Genomic DNA, 10,076 nt, shown 5'->3' on the forward strand with positions numbered 1-10,076 from the left:
AAAATCTCTTTAAAGCTCTCTTTGCTAATCCATACACCAGCTATCTGTTCTTTTCACTTACAATATTTTACTATGCATAAAATTACCATAAACACAGGGGACAAAAATTCTACTAATTGCAGTAATATAAGTAGGGAAAATATTATGTTTCTTTAAATAGATAATCAATTCCTCAAATGGTGAATAGGTAAAAGAACTCAATCAAATCCTATCCTTCTTTCTTGAACATAAGGAAAGTCAAATTGGCCTCTAGATATAAGGTTTGTAGTTTGCCCTTATTTCCTTAACGGAACAAATGTAAATCTTGGCTCAGATTTTTTAGTCATAACTCTAGTTTCTGATCCAACAGTATGTGGAAGCATATGCTTAATTTCAAATTTGTGAATAATCTCATAGATCTCACAGTTCATGGACTGAATGTGAAACACAGCTTTGTGGGTCAGGTGTATTCCCAAGCTGAATAATCAAAGTCGTCATTTACTTTTCTTCTTAGATATCCTATGTGAAATGTATAATCTAACAGACTCTCATAGAGAAGCTTAAAGTCTGGCCCAAGATGTCTAGCAAAAATATATTAACAGATAAAAATATGTATGTGGATAAAATGACTGGAGGAATTCACACAAAACAAAGAATTCTGGAAGATTCAATTCGCCCTACTTATATGTCTGGTGTCACAGAACTATACTTTTAATTTGTATTCAGTTTTCTTTAAGAAAGAAAGTGATCTGGCAAAACTTATGTCCAAACAAATCTGTACTGGAAAGAGTCTAGAGTGAAGTCCTCTGAGAGAGGACAAAGTGCAGCCCAAGAATTTTGGTTCCCTTTCTGCTTTGGAGGCCTCTTTTCCATTCCTTGTTTCCCACTCAGAACAAACTTAAAAATTGCTGAGGTAGCTTCTTGCAGTCCTTCTGCCTGAGAGGAAGAGAATGTGTATTTGATTCCCAACCCATTAGACTCAGGAGAAAATCACTTACTGGCTAGAATAGTTTCATCAGATTTGACTTGTCCTTCTAAAATTAATAAATAATCTGCTCAAAAATATGCTGTTTGGAAGTGAGAGAGACCCCGATATTCAGTTTGAAACTGTCGTGGAAAAACTCTGGGTTTAGTCTCCAGTTTCACTGAACTAGGTAGAACCATACTTTGGAAGCAAGTCCATAATACCTAGGGTGCATTGGTGCATAGATGGGTTTCCTCCCTTCAAAGAAAACTTGATTCTGTAAGCCAGAACATTTGAAAATCCAAAATGTGTAAACGAAAACAAACTTTTAAAAGAGTCAAAATGCTGTTATTTGAACTCTTCCAATGGTTGATTAATTTTTGTGCTCAAATCTCTGCAATCCTGTATTTCAGCTGTGACAGTAAATGGAGAGTATTTGATATATAACAAGAGGAGAATGCTTTTAAGAGATTTGTAGAATACTGTTGATCCAATGCATTATCGTCCAAATTTTCTAGTATACATCTGAATCAACATGGTAGGACATAGGCTTGCTACATTTCAAGTTTCACTTTTCTTTCTTTTTCTGTTATGAAATATTGAGAACAGAACACTTCCACTGAAAATGAAGACCAGGTTTGTAATCACCTGAGGAACCCTAGCATCCATAAGTCTATGGGTCCCAATAAAGAATATAGAAGAGTCCTGAGAGAACTGGCTGATGTAGTTGCTAAGACTCTATTATACGTGAAAAGTCATGATGATCAGACAAAGTCCCTGATGACTGGAGAAAAGGGAATAGTGCATCCATTTTTAAGAAGGGTAGAATTAATGACCCAGGAAACTATTGACCTTTCAGCTTCACCTCTGTGCTGGGAAAGATCATGAAATAGTACCTCCTAGAAGCTATGCTAAGACACAGGGAAGACAGGAGGTGATATGAGACAACCAGCATGGCTTTACAAACGTCAAGTCCTGCCTGACCAAGTTAGTGGTCTTCTATGATGATGTAACTGCATCAGTGGACAAAGAAAGAGGCAAGTGTCATCTATGTGGACTCCAGTAAGATCTCTGACACAGTTCCCTATAATATCTTTCTTTCCAAAGTGAAGAGGTGTGGATTTGACGGGTAGAATACACAGTGAAAAAGGAACTCGTTGCAAGATTGTACCCAGAGAGTAGTGGCCAATGGCTTAACATCCGGAGACCAGTGACAAATAGTGTTCCCTTGTGGGTCTGTACTGGGACTGATGCTCTTTAACATCTTTGTCAATGACGTTGACAGTGGGATTGAGTGCACTCTAAGCAAGTTTGTGGATGACACTAAGCTATGTGATGTGGTTGACCACACAATTAAGGGATGGGATGACATCCCAAAAGACCTAGAGAGGTTTGAGCAATAGGCCCAAACCTCATGAAATTCAACAAAGCCATATACAAGGTCTTGCACCTGTGTTGCGACAAACCTGCTATTAGTACAAGCTGGAGGATAAAAGGATAGAGCACAGCCCTGCTGAAAAGGACTTAGTGTAGTAGTAGGTGACAAGCTGGACATAAGCCATCAATATGCCCTTGAAGCCCAGAAATCCAGATGTATCTTGGGCTGCATCAAAAAAGTGTGATAAGCAGGTCAAAAGAGGTGACCCTGCCCCTCTGCATTGTGCTGGTGAGACCGTACCTGGAGTACTGCGTCCAGATATGGAGTCCTCAGTACAGGAGTACAGACCTGTTGGAGCGTGTCCAAAGGAGAGCCACAAAAGTGATCCAAGGGATGGAACACCTCTCCTATGAGGATGGGCTGAGAGATAGTAGTGTTCAGAATGGAAAAGATAAAGGTCGGGGGGACCTGGCAGTAGCCTTTTAGTAGGTCTTTCAGGGGAACTCTGAGAAAGAAGGGCCCAGATTGTTGTGATAGGACAAGGGGAAACGTTTCCAACTAAAAGGGGAGATTTAGGTTAGATATAAGGAAGAAGTTTGTTACAATAAGGGCGATGAAGCAGTTTGCCAAGAGATGTGAAGCCCCTGTCTTTAGAGACATTCAAAGTCAGGCTGGATGGAGCTCTGAGCAATCTGTTCTAGTTGTAGGTATCCTTATTCATTGTAGTGGAGTTGTTCTAGATGACCTTTAAAGATCTCTTCCAACTCAAATGATTCTATGATTCTATACTTTAAATTAATAACTTGGTCATTGTTCTTAGCCAGACTATGTTCTTTTTCACTGTTTTTATTGACATTTTTTCTTTTCTTATTCTCTACATTTTGTTTTCCACTTTATAACAGCAAATTGTTCTGTGAGCAGCAAAGTTAATGAAGTCCAGTTTCCTGTGAAATGTTTTTTGTCCCAAGGATATCTCTTTGGTCAAAACAGCATATGGAGTTATTCATATGTGGTCTGCTTTCTGGCAGTTGTACATAGTGTCTGGCCATGAGGCTGTGGCCAAATGGCCTTTCCTCAGTGGATACACTAATTTGAGTCTTTCTCCTTGACACTCCATTTAGCTTGTTGGAATTTTGAGACTTGCATGCCTCCTTTAAATCAGTTGAAAACAGAGCTTGCAGCCAGATATTAGCTAAATAATATAGCTACATCCCTGAAAAGCAATTCTTTCTCTCCTTCAGAAAGGATGACTAAGATTGCAGATATAAAACTCTCAGGATGGTATCAAGAACAGGAAAACTGGTTTCGATGGTAGTCACTGGAGATTTTTTAGTTTCTTTCCATGAGATGTGAAGGAGGTCATAAGGCAGAAGAAATCTTTATCTTCCATCTTACTCTAGCTGAGGTTTATCACAGCCTGTACTAAATTTGTTGGTTTGCAAAATCAGCATAAATTTTGGCTACTGAAATATTTCTGCAGTTGATTTGGGCTGATGTCAAGGCATGCACTTGGTAACTCATTCTTTTCAGAATGCTGTAGGCAGGATCATCTCCCACTAGACCAGGTTGCTCAAAGCTCCATCTGGCCCAGACTTGAATGTTTCCAAGGTGGGTGAATCTACAATCTCTCTGGACAAAATGTTCCAGTGTCTCGTCACCCTCACAATAAAGTATTTCTTCCTAATATCTACTCTAAATCTACCCTCTTCCAGTTTAAAACCATTTCTCCTTGTCCTGTCACAACCTGCCCTTATGAAAAGTCCCTCTCCGGCTTTCCTGTAGGCCCCCTTCAGGTTCTGGAATGTCCCCCTATAGCCTTCTCTTCTCCAAGCTGAAGAGCCCCAGCTCTTTCCCCAGATCTCAAGCCTGTTCCTGTAGGGGAGGTGCTCCAACCCTCTGAAAAACAACTACATTTCTTGTTTTCAGATTGAAGTTACCTTTAAGTACCAGAAGAATTATTATGAATAAAGCTTAAAACTGATATGTATCTCACTTTTAATCGTCATTATTTTCAGTGACCTTTTTCTTCACTACAGTAAAGCCCTCCTCCAGCTTAGCTGGCCCCACTACAGTGGAGAGTAGAGTTGCAGTATCTGTTGCTAAGCTAGATGAGCAAGATTGGCACTGGACAATGCACTTTCTAAGTAGAGACAGAACAATAGCAACAGCTTTTTTGCTTTCAGTACCTGAACAGTACCTGACTTTCACACTGCTGAAAATGTCTGAAATGTTAATAAAAATTCCAAGTTGTGTACTGTGACTCTGGATTGTTTACAGATACTGAACACTGACAAAAAATAAAAACAAAAATAAAAAATAGTTATGAGGATTCCAAATAAAATCTACATGAAGTATAGCTGAGCAGTCACAGATATATATATATATATATATTTTTTTATTTTTCTTCCTAAACAAACCTAAACCAGAAGAATGACTTCAGTAAGTATAAGGAGGAAAATACCTTCAACAACAAAAAAAGTATGCATCAGCTGAAAATTCTGGCTTCTGCAAATAAATTATTTTATAAGGTTAAGTCAGAGTTTCCATCAAAACAGCCATATTTTTCACAGTCACAAATATTTTCCCATTGATGTTAGTCTGCAATTTGTTCAGAATTTGCTAAATAAATAATAGCAAGTGAAAAGAAAATGCATCAGCCTAACTTTATTTTAGTCTGTCCCCAGACTAAACTCCTGTTCTCAGTTTCAGCTTGTTATTAGGACATAATTTCAGCAAAACTTCTGACAAACAACAGAGTTGGGCCACAGGCTTCTGACGCCTTCTTACTAATACTTTTTTTTTCTTTTTTTACCAATGCTGTAGCATCTCTCTTTGCTGTGTAAGTATACCCTATCAAGTTTCCACTTCATCAGCATTAGAGAAGAATTTACAATTCAGTGGAAATGAGCAACTTTGTCTGTGACAGAAATGGATCCATTTCACTTGCCATTGTCAGCTTTGATGGTGTAACCCATACTGCAGCATGTCCCCCAATCCCCTTACACCCTAATACAGGGGTGAGTTTGCTTGCACTGAGTCTTTTTGTAAATGGAAATACATCATATAAAACTTACATCCAAGGGTCCTGACTATAAATCTTGTTATAAAACTTTGTATTTGTGAAAAATAAATCAGTGCTTTTAGCAAAATCACCATTGCACATATTGCTGGGGTGTATATTCAAAAACAAGGCAGAGAGAAGATAATCCAAATAGCGCAGCAGTTTATAAGATGGGAGCAGTGGGAAAACAGAATTAAAATGGCAGCTTTTCATGAACCATAACTGAACACTCAGAGGGTAAAATAGAAGGATTATTGTTTGCAGATGTGATTGTAGCAATAAAAGAAGGACATAATAAACTGACAAACAAACAAACCACTCTTATTTAAAATTGCTACATAATTTCTCAATAATCATCTCAAACGCTGTAGTGTACAATTATAATATTGGAAGGGTAATCACTGTGACTCTTGTAATAAAGTTTTTGAGTAACTACACTTCAAGATATTATAGAAAGTTTTAGATTGTTTTAATAGGGAATAAACTAAACAAAGGTTGTATGGATGGACTGGGAGAGCAAATCAGCAGAACAGAAAGCATGCAAAAATGCTGGAAGACAAACATTTGTTAAATATATTCACATTTTCTCTGGAGAAAAAGAAGACTGTGTGATATTGAAATAAATTTTGCTATACTGTAGAAAGTTAAGATAATACAAGGGGTCACTGAGGAAAGTACAGTTGCACGATGTACTGTCATGCCTTGGCTAGACTATCTAAACTAGCATAGTGTTAGCAGTTAAGATGTGTCAGAGCCAGTTTTAACACATATTTGTAATCTGGGTACGACCTCTCTGTGATCAGAGCTATAGTGGTTTTCACATGCTAGACTCTTGCTCTGTCATCCCTGCTATTCCTATCTGTGGGATCAAGATCAGACTACCTTTGGCAAGCATGTGCCCTGTCAGCCTCCGTTTTGCTAGACAGTTTCAGAGTGTACTTCTTGTCCAGGGTTGGCTGTTTGAAGGCCAGGCATGTAAACAAATTGTTTAGATTCCCTCTTTCATCAGTTGTGAGGATGCCTATGATTCATTTCACCCCAGAACTACTGAGCTTTTGGGGAAATGATCCAGTTGCCTAAATAAAGGACCTTAGGACCATTTGAGGTGCCCTGCAAAATCAAAAGTAATATTGTGGCAGGAATGACAGAGGATTTATGAGAAATCCTGGGTTTCTGGGCAGTCAGTAGTTCGAAGCTAGGTTCCTAAGGCGTCTAAAACAGCACTAAGTGCCTAACTAAAGCAGGCCTGGAGTATGAATTTCTTCAGCCAAAGACTAGTTAGCAGGAGGTTCTGTGCCAAGAACACAGCACCATCTTAGACACAAAAGAGTTTTTTGTTTTCTTGGTGAACAGGGAAAAGAGGTCTTTCTGTTCCCAGTTTTCTGTTTATTTCCAGAAAAAGAAAGAAAAAAATTAACCAGTAAAAAGAAAAGTAGACATTCAAAGCTGAAGCATGCTCTGAACTTCACATTTTCTTGCTGTGTTTAGGATGAAAATGAGACTACACAAATAGAATTATTATGGGGAGAAAAATATAGCCACATAAGTTAAACGTTAGATGATTAAAGACAAAATTTGACAGACTGAGAAGAAACATCTTCCAAAAGGAATCAAGCTAATCTTACCCCAGTAATGCAGCTTAGGTACTGCAGCTGAAGCAGATGCTCATGAAGATTATGTCACAGCTAGAACACAAAGAATTCAGAGGCTCAGAGGGGAGAGACCTGGAAAGGACAGGAACCACAAAATGGCAAAAGAAACAGTAAAATGAACTGCTAGGTTAGCGCCCACAAACAGAAAAATAAATAAACAAAAAGCAAAATTAAACTTATCAGAAGGAAAAAGAGTTCCTGGAGGAAAGACCACTTTGGCCAAATTTTAACATAATCAGAGAATCACAGAATTCTAGGGATTGGAAAGGACCTCTGGAGACCAAGTCCAACTTCCCTGCTAAAGCAAGTTCCTTACAGTAGGTTGGACCTTGAATTTTATTGGCTTCTTGAGTTTTACAATATTGTTTTTAAGGTAAGATATGACAGTTCCAATTGAAGTGGATATAATATGCCAGTGTGATGACCATAAAATCCACTTCTGCTTAATTGTTTGTCCTTAAAAGGGCAAGAAAGACTTCACTGTATTTTTAGCACATTAATATTGCTAAGAGCAATAGCTAAGATATCAAGCATGTTTAGAGCATGCTATGATGGAGCATGAAGGTTAATGGCATTGCATCTCAAGAACTTTTCTGTCCTTTTCAGATTATCCAGTTTATCCATATTGCCCTCTTCATCAGCATCAGCTGAAGTGGATATGATGTGAGTGTTATTCACATTTTTAATAGCTTGTCCCAAATTCTCAAATGTAAAAAATGTGTGGGGTCTGACAGGGGCTTCTCTATTCTGTATTTTATGCAGTGGTAATCCAAGTAAATGGGTAGGAAGGTTCTCTGTACATGACCCCTGATTAAGAGGAAAAAAGCAATGTGGCAGGTCACGCTGTGTGGTGAAGATAAAGCTCAACTAAATTTGAACTTAAGGTCAAGAGTTAAATTCATAGTGGACATTGATTATGATGCATGATTTCATAAAATGTTTTAATAATCTTCGAAGTACTTTAACACCTAGGTCATAGAACTCCAGGCAATGCTTAGGGCCACATTTATGTAAAATTTAGCATGAATATAAAAACATATAATAACTACAAAAGGTCTTCCAAGTGTGAAAGAGCAGAAAAGGTCTGAAATTTTCCAGGGAAAATGAAAATGTGTTGCTCAACTTCCTCAAGGGACAACCAAGAAAGAACTGTTATTTTTAAAAGTAATCCAGAGTAAGAAAGTCTGTAAATAAAAATAATTACACTACTAATTAATCGAAGACACTATAACAAGTAAGAACAAGAGAAAAAAATATATTTATTTACTAGAATAAATTTCCTGTTTCACTCCTAAACTTGTTTTTAAAAAGAATGCTGGTAATCTGGAAATATCTAGCTTTCCGCAGGTGTGAAGAAGCCAGGGTACAGCAGAATTTGTGACAAACCACCTGGCAGACTGTAATCTAAAAACTGCAGCTGCTTGGGAATACTGGGTGCACTGAACAGAGATAGTTAAAAGACAGTCTTCCCTGTTGGATGTCAGTCAGTATTCCTCCAGCAAGGAGTGACAATGACAACCTACAGCTGCAAGGGATTCAATATTCCTTCAGTCATTCTCAGCAGAAAGCAGACGAGCACGTTTGCAGTCCTCTATATTTCAATGGACATCTTCCAGGATATGAAAAATCAATACAGCTTTCCTCTAAGCTACTAAAAATATTGTGCTTAAATTCACTGGTGCAACAAGGATTAGAATCTAGTACTGCAGTTATGTCTTTTACCACTGAGTGAGACTTGTTCAGCGATTAACATACATATCTACATTTCAGTGGTAATATTGCTTGGTGCTCTATCACAAATTGTTATGAGGGCCTCAGCAGTGAAATGAACAGAAAAAATGTATGTTAAGAAAAAAAACACGCAGTGAGGCAAAAATTTGGCCAGATCTTGGTGGTAAATCTACGTACAGCTTCTCTTTATTGCAATCTAAAAGGAGTCCATTAAAAATTTGTTTTTAATTATAATATCGAATAGGATAATTAGCTTTGTAAATAGACAAAACCTAAAGCAATTCGGGCAGACAGAATAGAAATAGGAATGTTTATAGACAATTCTTCACATACTTATTCTGCAAGAAAATCCCTGCTTCCAGTCTTGTTTTTAATTCCCTCAGTGACTTTCTGAGGGAATTTATCAACAAATCAACAAATTCTTACCAGCCTCCACTGGTCTGGTCTGGCCAAGAAGCAGAACAACAAGCAGCCAGCCAGACCCTAGAGCAGATGAAATAAAACCTCTGGGCACTAGAGGGGCCTGGGTAGCATTTGTTGTGATTCAGAAAGTAACTGAGTGAACTAAAACCCTCTGTTCCCCACACACCGCAGTGCCGTTGCCTTCCCCCATGAGCAGTCGGCTCCTGCTCCCTGCTGTGACTTTTCCACTCTTTCTTCTCCTCTAAACACATCTATCTGCCTTCGGATGCTTTTCTTCTCCCCTGGCTCCTTGATTCCTTTCCTAAGCAGACCAAGTAACTCCACGGAAAAGAACAATCTTTCCATTCCTCTGGGTCCTTAATAAAGAGGCCTCTGGGCCTCTTAATAAAGAAAAATGACAAAAACTGAGAGGCCAGGAGAGCACAAAAAGCATATATGCTCTTGTCCTGTTCTCAAAGTTCCTTGTCAACCTCTGCTTTTAGCCACTGCTTGGAGCAGAAAAATGAATTTTCTTCTGACATGGTACAGACAATATTTCATGTGTCCCAGATAAATCCTCACAAGTGCCATTCAGATCATAAACAGGTATGACTCATATCAGCTTTATCCTATCAGGTACACAGATGAGCAGCTCTGACACTGCTGCCATCAAAACTGTCCCAAAATATATTCAGTGACTTCAGTGACCTGCCAGTGGTGAGCTTTCCTTACAGATGCTGCAAAAAATTAATCAGCTTTAAAATGGGACAACAACATCAAGCTGTATTGTAAAAAAAATTATTGCAACAAGAAGGTTCATTTTCTGGATTACTCATCATTCATAGTATTACTTTTAATGTGTGCCCAGTCCAGTATTTGACTCTAACAAATCTGGAATTGTACAGCTAG

The sequence above is a fragment of the Meleagris gallopavo genome, chromosome 2 (assembly GCF_000146605.3).
Source record: "Meleagris gallopavo isolate NT-WF06-2002-E0010 breed Aviagen turkey brand Nicholas breeding stock chromosome 2, Turkey_5.1, whole genome shotgun sequence".
Lineage (NCBI taxonomy): Eukaryota > Metazoa > Chordata > Aves > Galliformes > Phasianidae > Meleagris > Meleagris gallopavo.